Consider the following 26,841-nt stretch of genomic DNA (forward strand, 5'->3'; position numbering starts at 1 on the left):
TTTCTTTAAAAATTACCAATTGGATGGCAGCAACCCAACAACAGGTTGTCCAATTCATTTGAATATTTCAGGGCAGATATATATTGACTTGATTAACAATTAAACTCCTTGTCAGATTTCCTCTAAATGATTTGGTTTCAGAGTTGTAAGCAAAAAACTACATTTTACCCCTGTTCTATTTTTAGCCGTGGTGGCCATCTTGGTTGGATGGCCAGGTCATCGGACACATTTTTCAAACAAGGTACCTCAAAGATGATTGTGGCCAAGTTTGAATTAATTTGGCCCAGTAGTTTCAGAGGAGAAGATTTTTGTAAAAGATAACTAAGATTTACGAAAAATGGTTAAAAATTGACTATAAAGGGCAATAACTCCTAAAGGGGTCAACTGACCATTTCCGTCATGTTGACTTATTTGTAAATCTTACTTTGCTGAACATTATTGCTGTTTACAGTTTATCTCTATCTATAATAATATTCAAGATAATAACCAAAAACGGCAAAATTTCCTCAAAATGACCAATTCAGGGGCAGCAACCCAACAACAGGTTGACCGATTCATCTGAAAATTTCAGGGCAGATAGATCTTGACCTGATAAACATTTTTACCCCACATCAGATTTGCTCTAAATGCTTTGGTTTTTGAGTTATAAGCCAAAAACTGCATTTTACCCCTATGTTCTATTTTTAGCCGTGGCGGCCATCTTGGTTGGTTGACCGGGTCACGCCACACATTTTTTAAACTAGATACCCCAAAGATGATTGTGGCCAAGTTTGGATTAATTTGGCCCAGTAGTTTCAGAGGAGAAGATTTTTGTAAAAGATTACTTAGATTTATGAAAAATGGTTAAAAATTGACTATAAAGGGCAATAACTCCTAAAGGGGTCAACTGACCATTTCGGTCATGTTGACTTACTTGTAAATCTAACTTTGCCAAACATTATTGCTGTTTACAGCTTATCTCTATCTATAATAATATTCAAGATAATAACCAAAAACAGCAAAATTTCCTCAAAATGACCAATTCAGGGGCAGCAACCCAACAACGGGTTGACCGATTCATCTGAAAATTTCAGGGCAGATAGATCTTGACCTGATAAACATATTTACCCCATGTCAGATTTGCTCTAAATGCTTTGGTTTTTGAGTTATAAGCCAAAAACTGCATTTTACCCCTATGTTCTATTTTTAGCCGTGGCGGCCATCTTGGTTGGTTGACCGGGTCACGCCACACATTTTTTAAACTAGATACCCCAATGATGATTTTGGTCAAGTTTGGTTAAATTTGGCCCAGTAGTTTCAGAGGAGAAGATTTTTGTAAAAGTTAACGACGACGGACGACGGACGACGGACGACGACGACGGACGCCGGACGCAAAGTGATGGGAATAGCTCACTTGGCCCTAAAATCTACTTTACACCGCAGATTGATTGGTTGATTTTTTTTTTAGAATGAGTTGGGAGTGTCTATAAATTAATACCTTGGAGCTGGCTGCTACATGTTTGTGTGCTATCCATCATATATGTCGGATAACTACTCTCTCACTCTCTCTCTTTCGTTCTTTCTCAATTATGGTAAGAGAACAGTTTCAATTTCAATATACTAGTTTCATCACATGCCTATGTACCAGGCAATTCTGTTGGAGATTCGAGAAAATAATCTTCATTCTGCCACACTACTTCTAAATGTAATAACCTTATTTTTCAAACACATATTGGTAGGTAGATGACTAGGAATTGTTCTACTCACAGTAGATAAAAAATTATCGTTAGCTATACTGAAATGTTTATGACATACAAGTATTTCTCTGATAAAACGTTTTGTTAAATGAGTCGATGCGACAAAAAAAAATGATTGCACGTTTTACTGAAATGTTTTCGACTAAGGTGTACTTTTTCTCATAAATGTTTTGGGAGAATTTTCATTCATGTGTATAGCTTCGAATCTTTTAATAGCAACGCTAGGAATTACAGATACTATCTGGCTTAGGATGATAATTAAGAAGATCTCACTTTTGATCGCATTTTCTTTTTTTTATTACAAAATGATAGAAATTGTTATAAATTAAGGAATGTATCTCCCTCATGCAAAGCTCTGATTCCTTTCACAGATTTGGCTATAATTTTTGGACCTTTTGGGTTATAGCTCTTCATCTTTTTTATAAGCTTTGGATTTCAAATATTTTGGCCACGAGCATCACTGAAGAGACATGTATTGTCGAAATGCGCATCTGGTGCAAGAAAATTGATACCGTTAATTTTATTATATCTTCAGCGCTAGACTTTACATTTTCAGCGCTGGACTCTACATTTCCAGCGCTTGACTTTACATCTCAAGCGCTAGACTTTATATCTCCAGCGCTTGACTTTACATCTAGATCTCCAGCGCTTAACTTTACATCTCCAGCGCTTGATTTTACATCTTCAGCGCCAGACTTTACATCTTCAGCGCTTGATTTTACATCTCCAGCGCTTAACTTTACATCTTGAGCGCTAGACTTTGCATATCTCTAGCGCTAGATATTACACATCTCCAGCGCTAGACTTTACATCCCCAACGCTAGACTTTACATCCCCAACGCTAGACTTTACATCTACAGCGCTTGACTTTACATATCCAGCTCTAGACTTTAGATCTCCAGCGCTGGACTTTACATCTCCAGCGCTGGAGTCTACATTTCCAGCGCTTGACTTTACATCTCCAGCGCTATACTTTATATCTCCAGCGCTTGACTTTACATCTAGATCTCCAGCGCTTAACTTTACATCTCAAGCGCTTGATAGTACATCTTCAGCGCTAGACTTTACATCTTCAGCGCTAGACTTTACATCTCCAACGCTTGGTTTTACATCTGCAGCGCTTGACTTTACATCTCCAGCGCTAGACTTTGCATATCTCCAGCGCTAGATTTTACACATCTCCAGTGCTAGACTTTACATCCCCAGCGCTAGACTTTACATCTTCAGCGCTTGACTTTACATATTCAGCGCTAGACTTTAGATCTCCAGCGCTGGACTTTACATCTCCAGCGCTAGACATTACATCTTCAGCGCTGAACTTTACATATCCAGCGCTAGACTTTACATCTCTATCGCTAGACTCTATATCTCCAGCGCTAGACTTTACACATCATCAGCGCAGGACTTTAAAAGACACTTTATAATCTGTGTGAGACCAACAGGGCTTCGTACTTTAGAGCCTCTAGTTATTTATTATAAAGAAATCGCATGTATAGGCGCACCTGTATTCTGGTTGATATTCGCATGTGTTACGGAGAATATATCTCCCAATTGAAACTATATTCCGCGCTTGTATGACAGTTATGAATATTTTTATATTTTTCTCATAGTATTTGTTATATGATATATTTTATAACAATTGCATTAGGATTTTTTGTAATTTCACATTTAAATTTGCAAAAGTATCATCTCCTCTAAAGCAGTGACATCGAATGTTTTCTTATAACTAATATTTTTTATCCAATATTTACAACATTTATTATAATTTCACAACATTGTTTTCGCTGTAATAAAAGCGAACTGTTTACGTCTGCAACATTAGACAGAAAATTTCACACTAAGTTAACCTGATTCCCAGAGATGATAAAAACAATGTAATTAAATATCCACCAGCTGCATTTGCAGACGACTATTATTTGAACTCTTAATGACTAGACTGACCTACTGAAGGTGTCATAACATTTAGGAATCCCGTAAAGATTAACGTTCAACTTTCTACACTGTAATAAACTATTTAAAAAATACTGTTATTTTTAAAAGAAATTGTAACTTTGTTTCAACATAATTCATATTGTACTGAAAAATAACGATTAGATTAATTTAACTTGCAAAATTATAAGTAAAACTATAAAAACGAGTTCTACTCTACTTAAATTCAATCATACTCCTTAAAACTATTTAAAACTATTAACTATTGTTTTTCAATAATTTAAAACTATTTAAGTTAAGATATCTAATCGGGTCCTACTAAAAAGCGTCGGGAGCGCCCGGATGAAGAAAAAGCGCCCGTGGAAAAAAAATTAGCGCCCGGGGAAAATATATAGAGATGAATGTTTCAATTTTAACAATAATATATGAATACTATTTCGAAAAGCTAATAATGGATCACAGTTTATGCTGAAGATTTATAAATCGTTAAACACCGACAGATACGTTTCTCAAATTTCCCAGATAAATATTAATTTTGTAAAATTAAAAGAGTTGCACATTATTTAAGAACGGTAAAAGTAATTGAACAAGTGTTCACCATGCAGTTGCGAATATTAGACCTCGGGAACTGAATTTTTTTAAACTAACTAAATATACGTTTTGACCGAGGACAATATCGTTCATGATTCTTCTATATACTTATATTTACCAACTTATATACAATTTTTAAATCTAAAATGTAAAAGTGCAACAACACTATCTAAACACTTTAGATTTAGCATCGTTAATATCCCCATTTATACGGGTGAAACACGCAATGTTTTTTTTTCATTCAGGAAATCACTTATTCTCCCGGGCCTTTTTTTCTTCCTCGGGCGCTTTTTCTTTTCTCGGGCGCTCTCGGGCGTTCCCAAGCGCTTTTTAGTAGGACAGATCTTATCGTATTATTTATTTATCGTAGGACATGTAGAAAAAAATCCGTCCTTTCGGATAAGTAGTTTTATACATATCACCCCAAGGTTATCCTAGTAACGTGTCGAGTAACGAGTAGCAGCATGAAAACAAATAAATGGTGGTGTCAAACTGTCAAATCCAATGTATCTGTGTTTTCCCCCCAAAATGTTTTTATACGGAGCACTCAGGGGAGGACAAGATAACTTCTTTAACACCGAAAAATATATTAGAAAAAAAAATGAATAAATGATATGTTTTAGAAATTGTAATCACAATGACTGACATGCTTGAAATCCTAAATTGGATGCGCAGTTGCTTATTATTTTCTTTTCTTCAATTTTACCCCACCCCCCTTTTTTTTAAGAAATGAATATATTTCATAGATTAGACTGCATCCATTTTTTTGGGGTAAAATATGGTTCTTTAACTCCCAACATTGGTAGAGCCTTCAAACACCAAACCCTGGATCAGTGCATTTAGTCTGTTATGATTATGGCAGAAGACATGCAGAGAAATGACTAATGACCAGTGCATTATAGGATTTACATTTTTCCTTTTGGTCAATCATCTTGCAGGGTCCAAACGAGTTCACCTGTATGTGTGCCATTTGTTTTCTTAATTTCTTTATCAGCTATTGACTTGGTATCTTCTTATCAAATAATGTGTGTGAAATTTAAATCTCATTTAGATATACATGTTAGTTTCTTACCCTTTTTACTTAAAAAAATAAGCCATTTGCCAATGTAATAAAAAGAATAACGAATCAAAGAATTCAAATAGGCTGCGCGCATTAGCAAATTCATGTGTTGTTCGGTCACTCGTTGAATATATTTCTTTTTTGATTCTTCGATAATTTATTCTATAAATCTCATTTTAATTTCAATTGTACGTACACGTACTTATGTATATATGTTTGTTAACTGGAAAATATTTCTCGGTCTTAAAATCAATTATGCGTCGTATACTTTTCTATGTTAAACTTATATAGTTAGGCACTTTTGTTGTATGTTTATATCATTCGGTTTTTTTAGACATTTATTTCTTCCATTAGTTCACTGTTGTAGCCTAAACATATATTCAAAAGGCTAAGTCTAAGAAATCAAGTTGAACCCCATCATGAGTTGAAACATCAATATATATAGTCTTAGGTCTCTACTTTTTATATTTTGTTGTAAGAGATGTATAAATACTCTGTCACGTCCGGTCTATGTTTTAGTTAGTTTTTTTTCTGTTTGTATCGATCTGATGAGACAAGCCATTTTCAACTGGCTTCTATAGTTTGTTCATATGTTAGAAGGTTGAGCGCTCACAAACATGTTTAAACCCGCCACATTATGTATGCGCCTGTCTTTTGTATAGAACCTGCAATTTAGTGGTTGTAATGGTTCATGTCATTAATTTTTGTTTTCCCCAATTGATTTGTGAATTATGCCGTTATTTTTCTCAATTTATTTGTTTCACTTTTTATTTATGTCTTGGCCTTTCATAATCGACTTTAAGGTATCGGCTTTTGTCATTGTTGAAAGTCGTACCGTTACCTCTTATTGCTAACATCTACTAAATATGAACTTTGGTGGAAAGTTGTCTCATTGGCAATCATACAACATCGCCTTATATTTATAATCTTAGGAAAGGTATAGGAAATAGTAAGGAAATTGGAAATATATATGCACGCCATTTAATAAAATTCATGCTAGTGCTTTATTACAGAAAATAACATGCAAAACATTAAACGTTTGAAGTTGTAAATTGTGTTAAAGCTTGCGGAAGAATATCTCAAAAACGTTTTACGACACTCCCGATAAGGACCGGTAACTCTGTATTTTTTTGCGGGAAAATGTGAATGGCTTCTCATATCTAATCTTTCAGAAAAATCGATTTCTTACAAAAGAGTGTCCACCATGCACTTACACTGCACTATTAAAAGCATAGTAGAATATATTGATATACAAATGGATGAAATATAAAAAAAGAAGATGTGCATGGTATGATTGCAATGAGACAACTATCCACAAAAGACCAAAATGACACAAACATTAACAATTATAGGTCACCGTAAGGCCTTCAACAATGAGCAAAACCCATACCGCGTAGTCAGCTATAAAAGGCCCCGATAAGACAATGTAAAACAATTCAAACGAGAAAACTAACGGCCTTATTTATGTTTAAAAAATGAACGAAAAACAAATTTGTAACACTTGAACAAACGACAACCACTGAATTACAGGCTCCTGACTTGGGACAATAATGTGGAAATTATATATACAGCCCTTGGATGGTGTTAACTTTCCAAAAAATTGTATAGTGTACTGGTGTAATGGTGTAATGGTGTAAGGTGTATGGTGCTGTGGTGTATGGTGTTGTGGTGTATGGTGTTAGGGGAATGGTGTAATGGTGTTTGAGAAATGGTGTGATTGTGTAACTAGCGATCGGGAATGGTGTGAATGATGGTGTACGACATCTCATTGGTTGAAACGAATTTCTTTTTATTTTATTTTTTCGAGTTGTAAACATACTCAATAATAATAATCTTAATATTTGAAATTTAATTGCATTATGGGTAATTTCGGATCGTGTAGATAGAATGGGGAATGGTGCATGGTGTAATGTGTAAGGTGTATGGTGCAAAGGTGTAACGTGTATGGTGTAATGGTACAAGATGTATGGTGTAATGCTGTAAGGTGTATGGTGTAATGGTGTATGGTGTTAGTGGGAAGTTTACACCATCCAAGGACTGTACATGTAACTGTTATATTAATAATAAAATAACAACAAACCAGTACATACTCTGTGACGTTTATTATAATATGAGGCAGGCATTACCTGTGAATGGGGACGAAGTTTGTTTAAATTATTTTTTTTGTATTTTAAATTTTTGTTAAAAAAAAAGATACGGAAATACCGTAACGTTTCCGATTTTGGTTCTGTTGTTCGGGATTTTAGTTGTGACGTTATTTAAATTATGACGTCATATGCAATGTAAGCAAAGAAACGCTATCATCAGGTAACGTTTTTTTCATATCAAGGAATTATTAAAAATGAAATTGGTATTGCGCGTTCCTTCCTATTTAATACTAGACTGATAAATATATATTTTACTCAAAGTTTCATACAAACGAGACCGGAAAAAGGAAGTACATTGTACATTTCTGCGCCGGTCCGGGATTTCAAAACACGACAAAAAAAATTTGAACGATTTTGAGTTCATTAGTATACAATGAAAAATTCGGGAAATTTTCCCGAATTTTTTTTTTTATTGAATTTTCTACTGTTATTGGGGACTTCGTCCCCATATTAGTATAATAGTCCCAAGTAAACTGATTTGTATCTCAACAATATCATAGTTATTACGGTGCGGTTGAATTTCCTGTCATTTATTCATCATCCACGCAAGAACTTGTCTCAGAAAAAAAAATACTCTGTACATTAAACTCAGTTTCAGGTATAGCAAATGTACAGAGGTGTGATCTTTTTCTGTGACATCTGCTTTTGACCATCCACAAGAACTTGAGTCATCCGATGTTTAGTACTTCAGTACTTTGATTAAGTTGGAAGTTTTCAGTTCAAAATCGATTCATGAATTTTTTTGGTGAAAATAAAATTTTTGAAATATCAATTATTACAACAACAGAAATCGCGTATTTGTCTTCAATAGTTTTAATAAGAACATAACACTTTGTAAATATAGGACCAATTGGCCTATTATTTTCCTTATTACAGTGTATTCAATTTAATGATATACATTGCCTTGTATTGTTTCTTGTGTTCGTCCGGAACCATTCATGAACTATTTGCCACTGGAGTCCAATCAAATCGTTTCCTTTGTTGACTAGTATATATAAATCGATTGAAGCTTGTTTATATCAAATGACTAATTACATGTAATATTTTTTTTATAAACTGTAGTATCAAAGCTCCTCTATGCACACAAGACGTAATTTATTATTAATTATGGACTTCTTCCAGTAGTTATTTTATATCTATGTTAATCTTTGGTACACCATTCTTACATGTCAGTCCTCTCCCACCATAACATCACTCGATTTTGGTTAATAAGTTGAAAAGTTAAATTTCGTTTATTGTAAGTGTAATGTATCAAGAAAACAAAGACGGGTTCAAACAGAAAGGTTTTGAAATCAAAGATAACTGTACACCTTAAGATCAGCATGGGTTTATTAGTCGTCAATACGTGTACTTAAAGTCCAGTCTAAAAATAAGCATACTAGGTACTTTGATTCAAGGACGAAACCACGATGTCTAGTCTTACTAAAAAATATAATCAATATTCAAACTCTACTTATGAAGATTAGAACAGATTATACCCATGTCATATCTTTTATCAATTCAATTCAAATATTTATTGTCATATAAACTCTGAACAATAAGTTTGTGACAAATAATATAAACATACACAAAATACATTTAACAAACAAAACCATGAAAACAAAAAAAGCAAAAAAGCAAAACAATCTATCTATATGATATATAAATATATATTTTATAAATAAATCAAGAGTCCCCTGTCCTCAGTTCTAATGCCTGTTTAAAATAGGACCCTAAGCTTTCTACTTCTTTTGAGGTTGATGGACAAAGAAGATATGTATTTTTTTCATTTTCTTGCCAGGACATAAAATCTGGCATATGTTTAATTACATTTCCTATAAAGTTCTCTCTTAGTTTAGCAATTTTTTTGCAGTATAAAATAAAATGGGCTTCATCCTCCATTGTATTACAGGATGCGCATAGTCTTTTTTCTCTAGGTATTTTTAAATGTCTGCCTTTTTCTATCATTAAATTATGATCGCTAATTCTCATTTTTGTTATGTTACTTCTCTTTTCAAAAGATTTACAGTTTAAGTAGTTTTCCATTTCTAAATTTTGCTTTAAACTTTTATATAAATACAATTTACTTTTTTTATTTATTTTTTCAAATTTTTGTTCAAATATATTTGTGTAGAAATTTAAGAATTGATGTTTTAAGGTTTTTTTTAACAACTTTACCACTTAATCATAAAAGAATCGCGTCTTGTCATTGCCAGTGGCGATCTATGATAGGGCGTGTGCAAGATGTTCACCCCCTCCTTTCATCGAAATAGACAGAAAATAGTATGGTTCTCACAGTTATATGTATCTAAAGGATAAAGTAGTCCTTCACCTAGCTCCTCTCGCCAGTATGAATTGCCTTTTTGGGATTTACACTCCCTTTTCACATTTCATGTATTCTCCCTGATTGTACTAACTATTGTACAGAAATGAGTTAAATCAGTCTAGAAAATACTTAAGGTGGTATGGGAGTCTAAATAAAAATGATAAAATTTGTTCGTTACTTTGCCAAAACGTAGTATCTATTGATACATGTCGAAAAATATAATAAAAATGATAAGTCAACGCGCATTTTCTCAAGCTACAGGACGGGACAAAATGACACATTTTGTATGGATTATACAGGTCGTACCTTGACCTATAATGGTTTACTTTTATAAATTGATACTTGGATAGAGAGTTGTCTCATTGGCACTAGCACATGCCACATCTTCCTATATATATGTATACTATATAAATAGAAAAACTGATTACCAAAAACAAGATGAATAAAAAATATCAAACAAGAATTACAAATACATCATTTAGTGAAATATTCCATGTGGAACACCTAATAAAATTATTATTTAGCGAAACAATATTGGGAGGAACATATATAAATTTGCATATAGGAAAACACATCAACTTAACATTGAATACAATGTTTCTTTGAGGATTTTATATTAAATGGTCTTCAAGTGAAATATGCCAATTTTCACCATTGAAGTGTTCTGTTAGGGGAACATAGAAATATTACACTAAGAACACATTTACATTGTACAAGTTACAGTTTGGTAAATAATTATCTAGGGAACCCACACACCTTTTAAAAGACACATATTTATGGTAAACACATACATGTATCACTTAAAAATGAAGCGATCCCACATAACCCGTTATTTCCTGAGAGACGGACAGAGATAAAGGAACATGGGAAGGGAAGCGGGGGTTAGCGGGCGGGCAGTTGGGGTCAAGGGATTAGGAACTGGATGAAGAGCAGAGGTAAAAGATGTGATATTCTGGTGAAAATGATTTGACGGATTTTCGTATAGGGGTTAATGCGGGGTTCACACATTGCCGATTATTGCTCCCGTTTGAGATCAGACAGAGATACGACACGAAAAGTGAAAAAGTCGGATTAGTATCCTCAATTATCTGGAATGTCCTATTATTGTCTGAACGCAGTCGTTTTAGTTCGTAACAGATTCCTACTGGTCGGGAAGGGTCCGAATAGTTCGGCAAAGCACCCCGACAGTTAGGTGCGTCCCGTAACATTCGGGGAATTTCAGCCGATTTTGTCTAGTCGGATTACAATCGTGCCTATGTCGTGACAGATTCTGCTGTATCGGATCGAATTCCTAACAATGTTCTGTGTATTCGGGACGGTGTCCTGTGGAACGGGAATGATCTGGAGAAGTCCCGACAATAACAGAATACAATACGACTGAGACCAGACAAAGCCGTTTGCAATGCGATAGAGCGGACCGTGATAGGATTACGTTCCGACAGTACCTGATCATCCCGATTATGCCGACAGTTTTCGAACGGATAACTTCCGTCAGCGTCGGTTCACTGTCTTGTCACTATCTGATCTCTGTCGGATTACATTCGGTAGAATCGGGACGCAGTCGTGACAGACTCGGTCGAATTTTACCTGGCGAAAGATACAAATCGAATTTCCATCCACGATTCACAGGATCTTGATCAGACTTTTGACAAATTTTAATCGGGAATGGTCCTGTCAAGGACGGCAGTAAAAATCGTGAATGTGTGACCCCAGCTTTAGAAAATTGAAAGTAGGAATCATCCCTCTTTTCTGTAACGCCAAACGTATTTTTTATAAATAATTTAACTACCGAAAATAGCAGATTTTATATAAACATGTACATACATGTATGTTATAAACATAAACATGTTTACCCCCGCCACATTTTTGCGCCTGTCCCAAGTCAGCTGCCTCTGGCCTTTGTTAGTCTTGTATTATTTTTAATTTTAGTTTCTTGTGTACAATTTGGAGTTTAGTATGGTGTTCATTATCACTGAACTAGTATATATTTATTTAATAGGGACCAGGACCAGGACCAGGTGCGGGAATTTCTCGCTACGTTGAAGACATGTTGGTGACCTTCTGCTGTTGTCTTTTCTATGGTCGGGTAGTTGTCTCTTTGACAAATTCCCCATTTCCTTTCTCAATTTTATGACTTCCTCAAGTTTTATAAACAAAATGGAAAACAATTTTCATGCAAGTAACTTTTGTAGATTTGTAAATTAAAATTTTACTACAGTTTGGGGATTCCGGAGTGGAGGTGGGTGAGGTTCTAGGGGTTGAACCCCCCTTTTTTTTCTTAACTATTATTGCATTTGAATTGGGACATATGTTGGACCCCCCTTTTTTTAAATGGCTGGATCCGCCTCTCAAGTATACGTTATGTTAGGTTTCATTGCAAATTTATTGTGTAGCATTTTAAAACAACATATTTTATACAACCTTGAAAATATATATCAAAGTTCACCAATATTTACCGCAGATAGAAAAAGGCGCGTTGTTGAAACAATCAAATGTGATTATCAAACAAGATAGGAATGTTAAAGTCTGAGGTTAAAGTTAGGCTTGTTGCTAATTAGAATAAACAGGCTGGGAGTTCCGATAATAAATCTCATACAAACGCTCCAACTAAACTGTCAACAATTGAGATTTCCTGTCGAAATAATTATCCGCTATATAAAGAAGAAATGCATGTGTTGGACGTTATAAAATGCGAGTTTCATTTTAGTATTATAATACTAGTGTAGCCAGGTGTAGGGTGAGGCTGTATAAAGAACTAGCTTTATACATTTTTTTTCTAAAACATTATTATATTACTACATATTACTTTTAACTGATTCGCTGTAATTGATTGTTATTTTCTTTACGTCCAGTCACAAATATTTCGAACATGTTCAAGACAAGAACAGATAAATCATAAGTACAACATGTAGGTCCTTTATGCAACTGTATGGAGTTTAAACATCACGATTTTAATTGTTGTGAAATAATTCTGACTCTTGACCATTTAGATATTGACAAATATAATGTCTATCAATATTAGAATAGTATAAAGCATGACATTATTCTCATTGGAAACTTTAGAACTTAAAATTGGGAATGAAAATTGGGAATGTGTCAAAGAGACAGTAACCCGTCCAAAGAGCAGAAAACAGCACAGGGCCACCAATTGTTCGACACAGTGAGGAAATCCCACAAGTGAGGTTTTGCTTGCATCTAAACAGTATGTTTGTATCCAAGTTCAGCAAATATGAAATCTAATAAAAAAAAAAATCTCCGAAACATATAAAGGAACCAAAATAAGTAGTAAAAAACCCCCATACTAAACTAACATAGGCCAGAGAATCCCGACTTAGAATAGCCGCACAAATGCGGCATGTATATATATAATGGCAGTCAGCAGGGTTAAAGAACATCAGTTGTTCGACCTGTTAGTCAAATGCGTTTTGTTTAAATATACTTTTTCACTATTTCGGTCTTTTGGAAAATGTTGTTTGTGCTGTTTTTAGACCCTTCTACAACGAAATTTGGTTTACATGCACGAGTATAATAATTGCGGTTTTTATCCAACGCAATCATAGGTTTGAACGTAGTTTTCAATTTAGACTCGTATAAATATATATAATTATATATATAAAACTCGTCTTAACATCAACCCAACAATGTTAGATCTGTAAACTTGCTTTCGCAAATTTTTTGTTCTTCCCTCGCCGGGACACCCAATCGCCTGCACTGTTGCCGTCCTGCTAGACCTCAATTTATATATAACTTGTTTAGTGAAATCTTACCCCCCCCCCCCCCCCCCCCATGTATACATCTATCCTATGTGGAATCAACAAACACACAGCAATATGCAAAGTAAAAAGAAGTCCGGAACCGATCTTAGAATAGGTAACACAAGAATATTTTAAGACACGTTCGAAAGGCGGCTATTGTGATTGTGTCAGCTCGACAGGGACACATTCAAATGTCTGAATGTTGCAAAACTGCACGAAAAACGTATCGCATGTAACACACCCACGAAGAGGCTGCCCAACGGAAATAAACCCTAGTACTGAAATGTTGCAAAACTACAAAAAGACAAAGAGTACACAAAACAACATTAAATACTGAGTAACAAAACACCTACAAAACAAACAACAGAAAAGTAAACAGATGAATGCATCTCTCACAAAAAATTAATTGTTTAGCTCTACCATGATTTATTCTGAAAGTTATAGATTTTTTCTGGGGGAAAAAGATCGTGGATTAAGACTTGTGCCTGATCAAACATATAAATTTAAAATCAGTATTTGCTGCTTGACAGGTGTAAAAGAAAATCTTGTCTACCAGGAGTCAGAATAATGTATTCGAGTAGAAACTCTGCAATTTCGAACTTTATTCGATCGTCACTGATGAGCCTTTTGTAGACGAAACGCGCGTCTGGCTCAAATACAAAATTTAAATCCTTGTATCTACGATGAGTTTATTAGGCTTACTGTGAGTACTCTCATATTTGTACTTAGTGTCTATTTGGTTTTGTTTGGGATGTACAAGTACCCGGACACGTCCACGTGTAATTTCATGTAGTATTTGTATCTTAAATCATCTGTCGAGTTAAGACTTTCAACTGATTTTTATAGATCGTTCTTATGTTGTACTATTACACCACTGTTTCATGTAAGGGAGTGGGTTGCGATCACGCAAACATGTTTGACCCCGCCACATCCAGTATGTATGTGTCTCTCCCAAATCTGGAGCCTGTAATTCAGTGGCTGTCGTTTGTTTCTGTTACATATTTGTTTTTCGTTCATTTTTTGGTACATAAATTAGGCCGTTATTTTTCTCGTTTAAATTGTTTTATATTATCATTTTGGGGTCTTTTATAGCTGACTTTGCGGTATGTTGACCTATAGTTATTAATTTCTGTGCCATTTTTGGTCGTTTGTGAAGAGTTGATGCATTGGCAATCATACCATTTCTTCTTTTTTCTATATTTGCCTTGTGAACTAGCACGCTTAATAAACTGACCCAGTGCGTCATTGTAGTACAAAGTTTTGAAAATTTTCAAACCTCATATATCAATTGCCGTCATAAGACGGCATGCTGGACTCAGTCGTATCTTGGACTGTTCGCATTCGGGATGCAATCTGGACTCAATCGGCAAAACAACAGCAATCATGGTAAATCTTTCTAGATCATGCCCGTTCCACATGACACTGTCCAGAAAATAGTTATCAAAGACACAAGGATTATAGTTTTTTAAGGCAGACGCGCGTTTCGTCTACATAAGACTGATCAGTGACGTTAAGTTCCAAAATAGTTATTAAGCCAAACAAGTACAAAGAAGAAGAGCATTGAGGACCAACAATTCCAAAAAGTTGTGCCAAATACGGCTAAGGTGATCAATTCCTGGGATAATTAAATTCTTAGTCACAGATCAATGTTACGATTTTGATCATCGCGATACTAGAGAATTTGTCACGACATAATAACGATTGTAATTCGACTAGACAAAATTGATTGAGACTTCCCGAATGTTAAGGGACGCACCTTACTGTCGGGGTGCTTGTCCAAACTCTCCGATCCGTAGGAGTCCGAGTGTTACGAACGTATACTACAGCGTTCAGGCAATAACAGGACATTCCATATCATTGAGGATAGTAATCCGACTTTTTAACTTTTCGAGTCTAAGCGCAGTCTGATCTCAAACGGGAGCAATAATCGTCCTGTGTAAACCCCGCTTTAAAGATCATAGAACGATTCTAGCACGCTCATGCCGTCCTAATCACGCACGTCTTACGACCTTACTACGTTCATATTACCACCATTTTATGCCCCACCTACGATAGTAGAGGGGCATTATGTTTTCTGGTCTGTGCGTCCGTCCGTCCGTCTGTCCGTTCGTCCGTCCGTCTGTCCCGCTTCAGGTTAAAGTTTTTGGTCAAGGTAGTTTTTGATGAAGTTTAAGTCCAATCGACTTCAAACTTAGTACACATGTCCCCTATGATATGATCTTTCTAATTTTAATGCCAAATTAGAGTTTTTACCCCAATTTCACGGTCCACTGAACATGGAAAATGATAGTGCGAGTGGGGCATTCGTGTACTGAGGACACATTCTTGTTACTTATAGCCATGCTCGGGCTCATTCTCATTGTCAAATAAAGCATGTAAAAGCTCTCCAGGTTTTATTCGTCTGTATATAATTTGGACCTAATGTCGCTAGTCTCCAACAGCTCAGCCATGCTTGACACATTTGTATCATCCCACTATTAATTGTTCAATAAAATATCTTCATTTGATCTTGATAGATCAGCAATATACGTTGTGATAGGTTAATCCGACATCTCATCTGGATCAGGATTCGTATCAGAGGCCCCACTGACTCTACCTCTATCCATAGCATGCACAGATACAAAACATTGTAGATTTTGGTGGCCTGTCTGTGTTGTTATCGAGAATTTTACGTATAAATGAAAATAAGGAGGAATGGAACAGTATTTATATTGACTCCGACAACATGATATTGACGTTATTTTATTACCGAGAGCGTAGTAAAATCGCCATATGAACATGGTAAGATCGTAGAATGATCGTGATAAAATCGTTCTTTAATCGCAGAAGAAACGTGCTAAGATCGTTTTTTAATCGGATAAAGTGTGATATAATCGTAGTAAGAACGTGATGAGCGTAGCAAGATCGTGATTATCGTAGTGAGGTCGCAGAACAAGCGTGGTGAAAACGGGGTCTATTCTTGGCGGAATCGTTGTAGAAAAGTAATGAGGTCGTAGTAGCATCGTGAACTCATCCAAAATTTACATTTTCATGCCGCCCATACCGCGACCTCAACACGATCTGAATACTTTTTAGATCGTGCTGAGCGTGGTGCGATCGTGGTCTAGTGTGACTTGTTCATAAAATAACAGCGGGCAAGCTGAAGAGATGCCGTGCATTTACATTGATACATGTATACATTGTATATTTAGTATTGACCATTTACTGAAATAACTATCTATTCTGTCTTTTTGGAACATTACCATTGAACTTTCATTGTAATTCTTTTGCACTATTGAGGAAGTTATATAATATAAAACATCGTAAAGCTTAACTTATAGCTGTTTTGATTTTAGCCAGTGGCTTTATCTCCGAAATCTAAAAATAACAGGAAAGACGAAAACACCTGTTATATTTACCTGAATGTGTGATCTTGGATTGGGTTTTAAATAAAAAGACACTTTTCTATTATTACTGTTACTATTACAAAATAGAAAAGAAATGAATTTCATCTTCAAATTGGTTGCAGTTAATCTTTCTTCTATATATATTGGCATTCTACATTTCTAAGATATCTTCCTTTTTCTATTAATAAATTATGATCTCTTATTCTAGTTTTGTTATTAGTTTTCTAAATTAAAATTTTGAGTAAGTTAAATATTTTTCATTTGTATTATTTAGTCTTACAAGATTATAAATAGTGAGTTTGCTGTTATCCTTCATATCTTATCATTTACTCTCTTTTCATAAAAATCCTTCAATTTTAATTTTATTTGTTCTCTAATAGTTTTATTTATCTTATGAGAGGAATATTTCTTGAAAGTGTCTAAATCCATACCAGTTTCTTCTGATACATTTTTTACAAATGAGAACCAACTGAAGAATAAATTCGCACAGAGTCTAAGCTTTGAGACAAAAAAAATTATTCCTTTACAAGAGGATAAATGGCATGAGAATATAAACGTATACCATACAATATAGATTGAAATTTAATATGTAGTTCCAGGGGAAGTCTCTCAAGACCAGCTCTTAGATATAGGAAGATGTGGTGTGCAGTGCCAATGAGACAACTCTCCATCCAAATAACAATTTAAAAAAAAAGTAAACCATTATAGGTCAATGTACGGCCTTCAACACGGAGCCTTGGCTCACACCGATCAACAAGCTATAAAGGGCTCAAAATTACTAGTGTAAAACCATTCAAACGGGAAAACCAACGGTATAAATTTGATGAAACTATGCTTAAGCCACGTGTATATTTACAAAATTGTAAGTGTGACTTTTTAAAAGGTGGTTTGACATGAAGTGAATCAAATGATCAAAGGGTATCAAATAGTTGCAGGGGCGGATCCAGCCATTTTAAAAAAGGGGGAGGGGGTCCTAACCCAGGACAAAGGGGGGGGGGGGTCCAATTACATGTCCCCATTCAAATGCATTGTTCGTCCAACAAACCCCCGGACCCCCTCCCCCCTCTGGATCCGCACCTGAGTTGCCACTGACACATTGAGTCTTTTTAGTTTCATGCTCTCTTAATCAACTCAAGATCCAGAAAACTAGTAAATTGTACATATAAGACTGTACTTTGACCTTCAATGGTTTATCTTTAAAAATTATGACTTTAATGGAGAGTTGTCTCATTGGCAATCATATGTTATCTCCTTATATCTATAAAGGTCATGATACGACTTTCAACTATGAGTAAAATTCGTGCAGCATAGTCTGCTATATGAAAGGCCCCGAAATTACAAATGATAAAACAATTCAAACGAGATGCATTATGATTAGTTTGGTTTTTTTTCAATCCAAGAAAATATGTATAACTGTGTATATAAATTTGTACAAATTGCCAATATCTCCTTTTAAGCTCACCAGGCCAAAAGTGACAAAGTGCGATTATTTATTAAACTTTTCTTATCAATTGTCGTCCTTCGTCCGTCGTTGTCGTCTGATAGCTTTTACAAAGATATTCCACTCTGAATCTGCTGGGCCAAATAAAACCAATTTCGGCCTAAATCATTATTAGGGTATGTAGATAAAAAATTCATTCCGATGCATATGACCACGCTTGTGCACCGAGATGGCAGTCATCGCTAAAAACAGAACATCGGGGTAAAATGCAGTTTTTGGCGTATAAATCTCTGAAACTAAAGCATTTATAGCAAATCTTATGTTCGTTCAGTCAAAAGTTATCTGCCAATGCAGTAGACAACCCGTTGTTGTGTTGTTTCCCCTTGAACTGATAGTTGAAAGAAAATTTTGCAGTTTTTGGCTATCATCCTGAATATTACCATGCATGAAGAAAAACTGTTGACAGCAAACTTTTTCAGCAAAACAAGGTCTACAAAAAGTAGTTATTGCCTTTTACAGTTAATTTCCCACAATTTGTCTTACATTTCGGTAATCCTTTGCCAAAAAATTCTCCTCTGAAACTACTTGTCCAAATTAAAACAAACTTTGCATAAACAATCCCTATGGTATCTAGTTCAAAAAAATGTACCCATTGACCAAACATCAACCAAGATGGCAGAATGGCTAAATAGTAAATAAGCGGGGATGCAGTGTTTGATTTATATCTCTGAAACTTAAGCATTTAGTCCTAAATAAGATATTCTCGTCTACAATGTTGAAGTGTGTCTTTGTCTAATATGATATAGACCAAGATGAGCAACACAGGCTATTTTGAGCCTCCTGTTATTAAACTGGCGTTTTTTTGTGTTGTTTTAACTCGCACAATATTCCGGGACAGTAGTGAAAATAGAGGTAATTCGAATCTTTCATTACAGTGCAGACAATGAATGAATAAATAAAATTGAAAGACTTTGTCTAGCTGCAATTGAAAGACTTTGTCTAGCTGCAATATTCCTTTTTTCCTCTTTCAGTATGCAATGCTAAAAACTCGACATGAAATATTAGTTAGGACTTCGATATGGGGAAAATATCACTCACCTCAAGTTCAAGAAAAACAATTTTCACTGTGTAAGTGATTCTTGATGTTGAAAGATTTCAGAAATCATGAACTAAACTTTATCTTATAAAAAATATGTTGTATGATTGCCAATGAGACAACTCTCCACAAGAGACCAAATGACATAGAAACTAACAATTATAGGTCACCGTACGGTCTTCAACAATGAGCAAAACCCATACCACATAGTCAGCTATAATAGGTTCCGAAATGACAAATATAAAACAATGCAAACCTAAATTACGTACAAAAATGAACGAAAAACAAATATGTAATACATCAACAAACGACAACCACTGAATTACATGATCCCTACTTGGGACAGCTTGTTTGTAGTTCTTTTGTGTGATGAATGCAATAATATTGAAGGTCGACTTGTTACTCATTTTTTTCCTGCAGGAAATATTAATTCTCTACCGTATTATTAGAATGAAATTAAGCAAAAACTCCTAGAAAAGTTTAATAAATTAATTGAACATATGAACAATACTGCTTATGTTAAAAGAAAGATTACAATACATGTATTGCAATATAATTAAATGTGTCATGTCATGTTCAAACCGACCCGTCAGTTTCGTGCTGGCATAGACATCTTTCGTATGAGTGATATTTTTCGAGGCAATTAATAAGAACTATTACATTAGCGGATCCAGGGGGAGGGGGTCCGAGTGTTTGAACCCTCCTCTTTTTGGCCGATCAATGCATTTGAATGGGAACATATAGTTGGACCCCCCCCCCCCCTTTTGTCCTGAATTGGGACCCCCCCCCCTTAAAGCTTTTAATATGGCTAGATCCGCCCCTGTATTATATGTCAGAGGAAAGACTGTGGTGCTCGCGGAGTCATATTAAGTTTTGTTGACTATTTAAATCTACATGTACATTAGCACGTAAACAAAATACAGCGCTGCTTCCAAGTTTAGTTGAATATGCCATAACATTAGTCATATAATTCAAACAAACGCGAGAAGAAAAGAGTTCTAGTATTTCACAAGCTTTTAGCATTGATTATAAATTTAATTTAAATTCCAGCAACCTTTCACGTTGAAGTCCGTGAAAGTTAGAACATACGAAAAAAAAACGAATTTAACATTCAAACAAACTCATAAATTTGTTGCGAGTGTTTTTCTATTATATAGACTTTTTCAAATGATTAATTTAGTTTTATTTTATTTTGTGTCGTCGATTAGTTTGTTTTCCTTCAGAAGCATATTAACAATTAAAGTTAAAACAAAAATAATAATTTATAACTAATATCTACGCTTGTGTATTATGATGCGTTGTCTGTTTTCAAAGTTGGCGATTATAAATCTCTAAAATTTTATCACAAAATAGTATATATTAAAGTGGCAAGTGCAATTTGAGGGATCAGCGTACCAATGTGACCTCTAGCTTAAGAGAAATGTCTAATCGTTGAACTATCATTAGTTATAATGAGGTTTCCTGATGCACTTGAGCCATTAAAAATCAAATACCTTGTTACTGTAGCTTACAGTACACAGATGTATTAGTATCGTATTTCACTTCATTGATAAAACACAATATTTTGTAGCTTAGACGATTTATAATTACACAGTTTATATATCTCTGCAGATTATAATGTATTTATAGCACACATATGGAAACAGATACGCATACGTCAATGTGATTGCATCAACAATTTGTCAATAGTTGTATTTATGTCCTGCAATTATACTATCTAATATTTTTCGATAATTAAAATACGAATCGAATATTTCCGCTTAGCTCTCATTTAAAATTCTCCCAAACAGAGGTATGCCATGAACAAGATCAGTTTTCAAAATCTTACACTTTAAGCTAATCTAAGTCATTCCCTCTCCATTTATACCGTCAGAGCATATATTTTCATCAGCAGGACTGTTAGTTACAAATAAAGTTGAGAATTAGCCTCATCCCAGGCACAGTTGTCAAGATACTACTTTTAGATCAGACAAATTCAATGCACCTTATGTCGATCCTCAGAAAATTATTAAAGTCATCAGTGATCATCAGTTAGTTCAAACATCACCCCTTTGTTGATTATTTTAAAAATGTGTTTTTTACGGTCCCTTAATACTGTTGTTTGAGTAATAATTTTTCTATAGATATCACTTTATTACTGGATTAGAAAATTGTCTGTTTACATAATAAAATAAGAACATGTATGTCATGTATTAAATAAGCTTTTAATTATGATTTATATGGTATATAATTCATATTATCTAGTCCATTGTTATAATGTTGAGGGTTTTACGTTTATAAGTCCTTAAATTCTTTATTGAAAAGCACTATACGCCCATATGAGCCCTCAGTATGAGCCAATGGCTTAAAACATTATACATAATATACAGTTTACATATATATAAAACAATGAAAAGACAACGACCCACAATACATAAAATGGATATAATTTTGTGTTTCCATTTTGTAAATGTTTTACCGAGCGAGTACTCTTCACCGAAGTAACTTCCCTTCATGTTATTATATATTTTTTTCCATTGTAGTTAAGAAAACAATAAATAGATTTCATTTGTCTCCCTTTTTTTTTTTAAAAAGAGAATCAGTTTCAAAATATAGTTATCTCCCATCTTAAATTTAGCCTGTTAGTCAAAGGGAGACAACTTTAATTTTCCACAAAAATTACGGAATTCCATAATATTATGGAGTTCGCTAAGTGCCCCGACTGTTTATTTACATCCGGTTAACTGTTGATTTGAATTCGCAAACTGAGAAATGTTGCACTGTCCTGTTAAAAGAAAAATAAATAAAACATAGCACAACAACTAAGGTATATAATAAAGAAACAATTTTTAAGATGGTTGAATTGGGGATAGATATGCAGTATGAAAATAGAAAATTTAACATTTAAATCAACAACAAAAAATAAAAAAAAAAACTATATGTATCATTTACCTAAGCGCCTGTGAAACAACCAATACATATGGTGGCCGGATAAAGCCATTTCGCGTTTTTGCGTTTTCGCTTTTTCGCCCTCCATATTCTATAGGGCGAAAAGGCGAAATATTTTTTCTTTTGCATTTTCTCAATTTCGCGTTTTCGCGATTTCACGATATACATGTTATTATAATTCAACATTTTAATATGATTTGAGACAAGACTACAAAGTATATGTCATATAAATTTCATATCTCTGGCGTACTCTAGATATTTTCGTAAATTAGACAATTCCTTTACATACTTTTTTGACTGATCATATTTAAAAACAGATGCATTTGTATAAAATGCATTTAAATATACAATTTGCTTGAAATCATATTTTTGACATTTTAAAATATATGTTAATTGACCGGATTCAGTTTCTCAATTTATTCAAGTTTGTTCATCTGGTTCTGTTACAGGGGGATTGTTTTTATTGTCGAACCTGTTCAACAGTATATACGTGTCCCTTGGTGTGTCCTGTAGATGAACAAGTATCCATCTTTGAGAATTTGAAATATTAATCAATGCGTAAAAGTAATATATGGGAAACACATACTACATTTACACAAATCCAGGTTACTTTTTGTTTCAATTAAAAGACCTTGCGACACGTTTAGGATATCTTTGCAACATACGACAGTTTTGAGGCGTAGTCTGGGATATCGTTTCTGTGTGTGTTACAATTTAATGTTGCGTCGTTTATTTTCTCTTATTTTTGAGTGTAAATTGACATTGCTATAAGACGTGTCACGGTACTTGTTTATCCCAAATTCATGTATTTGGTTTTGATGTTATATTTGTTATTCTCGTGGGATTTTGTCTGATGCTTGGTCCGTTTCTGTGTGTATTACATTGTAGTGTTGTGTCGTTGTTTTCCTCTTATATCTAATGCGCTTCCCTCAGTTTTAGTTTGTTACCCCGATTTTGTTTTTTGTCCATGGATTTATGAGTTTGAACAGCGGTATACTACTGTTGCCTTTATAGTCAGAGGATCATAAAACGTGTCATAAGATATTCTAGTATCTTATGACAGGTCGTATGATAGCTTCGAGAAACAGTCCCAAGTTTTATTTGACAAAAATCTTATCGCCACAATTTATTATTTGTTTTACTTTTTCACACAAGATTATTCAAATATTGAAAATTTGAGATTCACAAAAAGAGCATGAAATGAAATGTGAAAGATTATGTATTTGAAGTAACATACTATTAATGATTAGTTTCATTTATTTTAAAAATGTCTAAAATATATCTTCAAGCAAATGTATATTCAAAGGCATTTTATACAAATGCATCTGGTTTTAAATTTGTTCAGATATTGTCAACAAAAAAGCTAAAAAGATTGTATAATTTATGAAAATATTTAAAATACGACACAGATATGAAATTTATATGACAATCATTGCAATGACTTATACTTTGTAGTCTTGTCTACAATTATATTTAAAATGTTATGTTATAATAACATGTATATCGAGAAAAGGCGAAAACGCGAAATTGCGAAAACGCGAAAAACGCGAAAACACAAAGTCTAAAACGTGAAATAGCGAAGTCAAAACGGGAAATCGAAAAGAAAAGATATTTTGTATTTTCGCGTTTTCCAATTCGCGTTTTTGCGTTTTCGACTTCGTGATTTCGCGTTTTCGCCCCATAGAAAATGAATCTTTTGCACGATTATTTATCATATGATTTAATACATGTTAAACTAAACACACTAGGGGCACAATTAAGTCTTTATTGTTCACTAAATATATAGTGAGTAGTTTGTAAAACATTTATAGGCAGTGCAGAAAAAAAATCAGAAAAATTGTGACTATTGATTTCACTCAATTTTTTGACATGCACGATTTTTGCCCTGGAAATTGAAATTGTAATACAAGACTGGTATCTTATACACGTGGGTCTTCTTAAGGCTTTAGCGATAGTTTATGGTCAGAAAGATGACTGCACGGGTTTTATGCAGTATATTCAATGCTCTTCAACTTTGTAATTGTTTGGCTTTATAAATATTTGATATGAGCGTCACTGATGAGTCTTATGTAGACGAAACGCGCGTCTGGCGTACCAAATTATAATCCTGGTACCTTTGATAACATTTTACACCACTGGGTCGATGCCACTGCTGGTGGACGTTTCATCCCCAAGGGTATCACCAGCCCAGTAGTCAACATTTTGGTGTTGACATGAATATCAATAATGTGGTCATTTTTATAAATTTCCTGTTTACAAAAACTTTGAATTTTCGAGAAACTAAGGACTTTCTTATCCCAGACATAAATTACCTTAGCCGTATTTTGCACAACGTTTTGGAATTTTGGATTCTCAATGCTCTTCAACTTTGTAATTGTTTGGCTTTATAGATATTGTAGCAAGGTACCCCCATCCTCTTTATTTTTGGTAAGAACACCCCTCCCCTCTTTTGTTTTTGTAAACAACAAAGAGTATTTTATTTGTAGGTGTAATGCTGTTTTATGACAAGAGTTATATACTGTGGTATAGACAGCTGGCCAAAACAAAATTGGCTTTATAAATATCTTATAATTGTTTACATATGAGATTCTGTAATGTTTCTGAAGTTTCATTGTTGACATTTTTTTGTTTATGTTTTGAACATGTTCAACAATTTCTATTTATAGCTTGGGGCTCTCACATATTGCTTCTAAGACTTTCTGGGTATAATAACTGTGTATAACTATAGTAGTCAGGGTATGCTTTTAGAATATTGATGTAGTTTTACCTGAAATATGTTTTTCAGGCCGTCTATATATTTTGAGATTTTCCCTCGTTGTAAAAGTTGCAGAAGACGTTCATTCACACGGACTTTTAGTAATAATTGGGCCATGTCAGCTAAAATTACTTACACAAGTATTTTCCTGAAGTCGAATTGACTTTCAGAATTCATATAAGATCAGTGAGAAGTTGTAAATTACGGCTTAATCTGTCAAACATCGTGTCACTGTAACTTCTGCCATCCTCGCAATCCGCCATTGTTAACAAGTACGGTCTGCGATTCGATTGGCTGGGAAAACTAAAATTCTTTATTTTTATTCTTTTATTAAAATAACTTTGTACAATATACCATTTTTATGTACATACAAGAATATATATGTGAAACTTATTTTAAAATATGTTTTAATAATCAAATGTTCGATTCTGCTGTGTCAGTAGCACTGTAGCACACTAGCGCACATTTGAACTCTCGTAAGGTCAACGGTGTACTTGTGCAGATGATTTGATTGGTTATCGATCTGCAAATGCACAGTTGACCTAAAAGGGGTGAAATGTGCGGCGCGGGTAGTATAAAAAGGGCCCGAAAACGCTACTTCGACGTCACTTTTCCCATTTTGGCATAAGGAAGGACTCTGTCAAATTTATTCCAAAGAAAAGTAAGACCAGTTATTTTATATAGAAAATATTTAACGTTAACGTTTATCTCTTATAGGAAACGTTATTTTATTCCTTTTTGGAACTTTTAAATGAAAAGTGCATTAATAACAATGCTTTACTAAATTTAGATATTCTATTTGGAAATTATAAAAATGTTTAAATTCACGTTCACGGCAAGGAACAATTATTTAGAAAAGCAATAAAAACTTTTAGAAAAGTTGTTTAACAGAGTCCTGTAAAATTTAAACTTTAGAACAAATAAATAAAGATTCAGAGTCAGAAAGATTATTATTTATTTAAGTTTTCTATACATAGAAGATTGACAGAGTAAACTGGTTAAACATTACATCGTATGTGTTTAGATTCTAAACACTTAGGGAAATACTCAGATACACCTTTATTATTATAAGTATAGTTATAATAACCTGTACAGTTTGCTTATAGGTTATTTTGTGACCCATTACTAGTAAGTTTCTAGTACCCTTGTCCTCTATTTTGGACTTTCATTATTTGTAAAGACTTCAAATATACGTTACTGGTAATGTCTCCAGTATGAATGTTATTAAAAATTACCCCTTTTAGTGACCAAACACCTTAGCAAACTGTACCTTATATATTTACATGTATATATATGTATTGTGATCTCAGTATCTGTGCATCTGGAGAAAAACTAAATATTTTATTTAAGATAGCTCATGAAATAGCTCTGGTACAGTCAATCTAGCATTTTAATGTTTGTCAAATTGAGTAATATATTGAATTTTTGAATGAACATTCTGCCTTAGCAAAATGTTGAAATAAAGTATTGAAACTTGAAACGTATCCATTTCTATTAACATAGACTTATATAGACAGCAGACCTAGATTATATTATTTTTCGGTGTTCATTAATTATTTGGTCAGTGGTTCTTTTGGTCAGTTCTGGAATAGTTTCATGGTCTAATAGTGTTTGGAGATTTTGGTGGTCATTGATACCCTCTATCATCAAAACCCCTTGCGCGCTACAATATTTTGATATGAGCGTCACTGATGAGTCTTATGTAGACGAAA

General features: G+C 34.1%; 1 protein-coding gene and 1 long non-coding RNA gene across 2 annotated transcripts in view; one reads left to right on the forward strand and one right to left on the reverse strand.

The window, feature by feature from the left end:
- The window catches only part of LOC143058911 (uncharacterized), a 54,291-nt gene that overhangs the window by 15,175 nt on the left and 12,275 nt on the right, over positions 1-26,841 (forward strand). The window lies entirely within an intron of this gene.
- Positions 21,632-26,796, reverse strand: LOC143058922 (uncharacterized). Its single transcript, XR_012973293.1, has 2 exons — positions 25,266-26,796; positions 21,632-22,210 (listed from the first exon to the last, which is right to left on the reverse strand). It is a non-coding gene; the product is annotated as an uncharacterized LOC143058922 (long non-coding RNA).

Source organism: Mytilus galloprovincialis, chromosome 14 (assembly GCF_965363235.1).
Source record: "Mytilus galloprovincialis chromosome 14, xbMytGall1.hap1.1, whole genome shotgun sequence".
In the NCBI taxonomy this organism is placed as follows: Eukaryota; Metazoa; Mollusca; class Bivalvia; order Mytilida; family Mytilidae; genus Mytilus; species Mytilus galloprovincialis.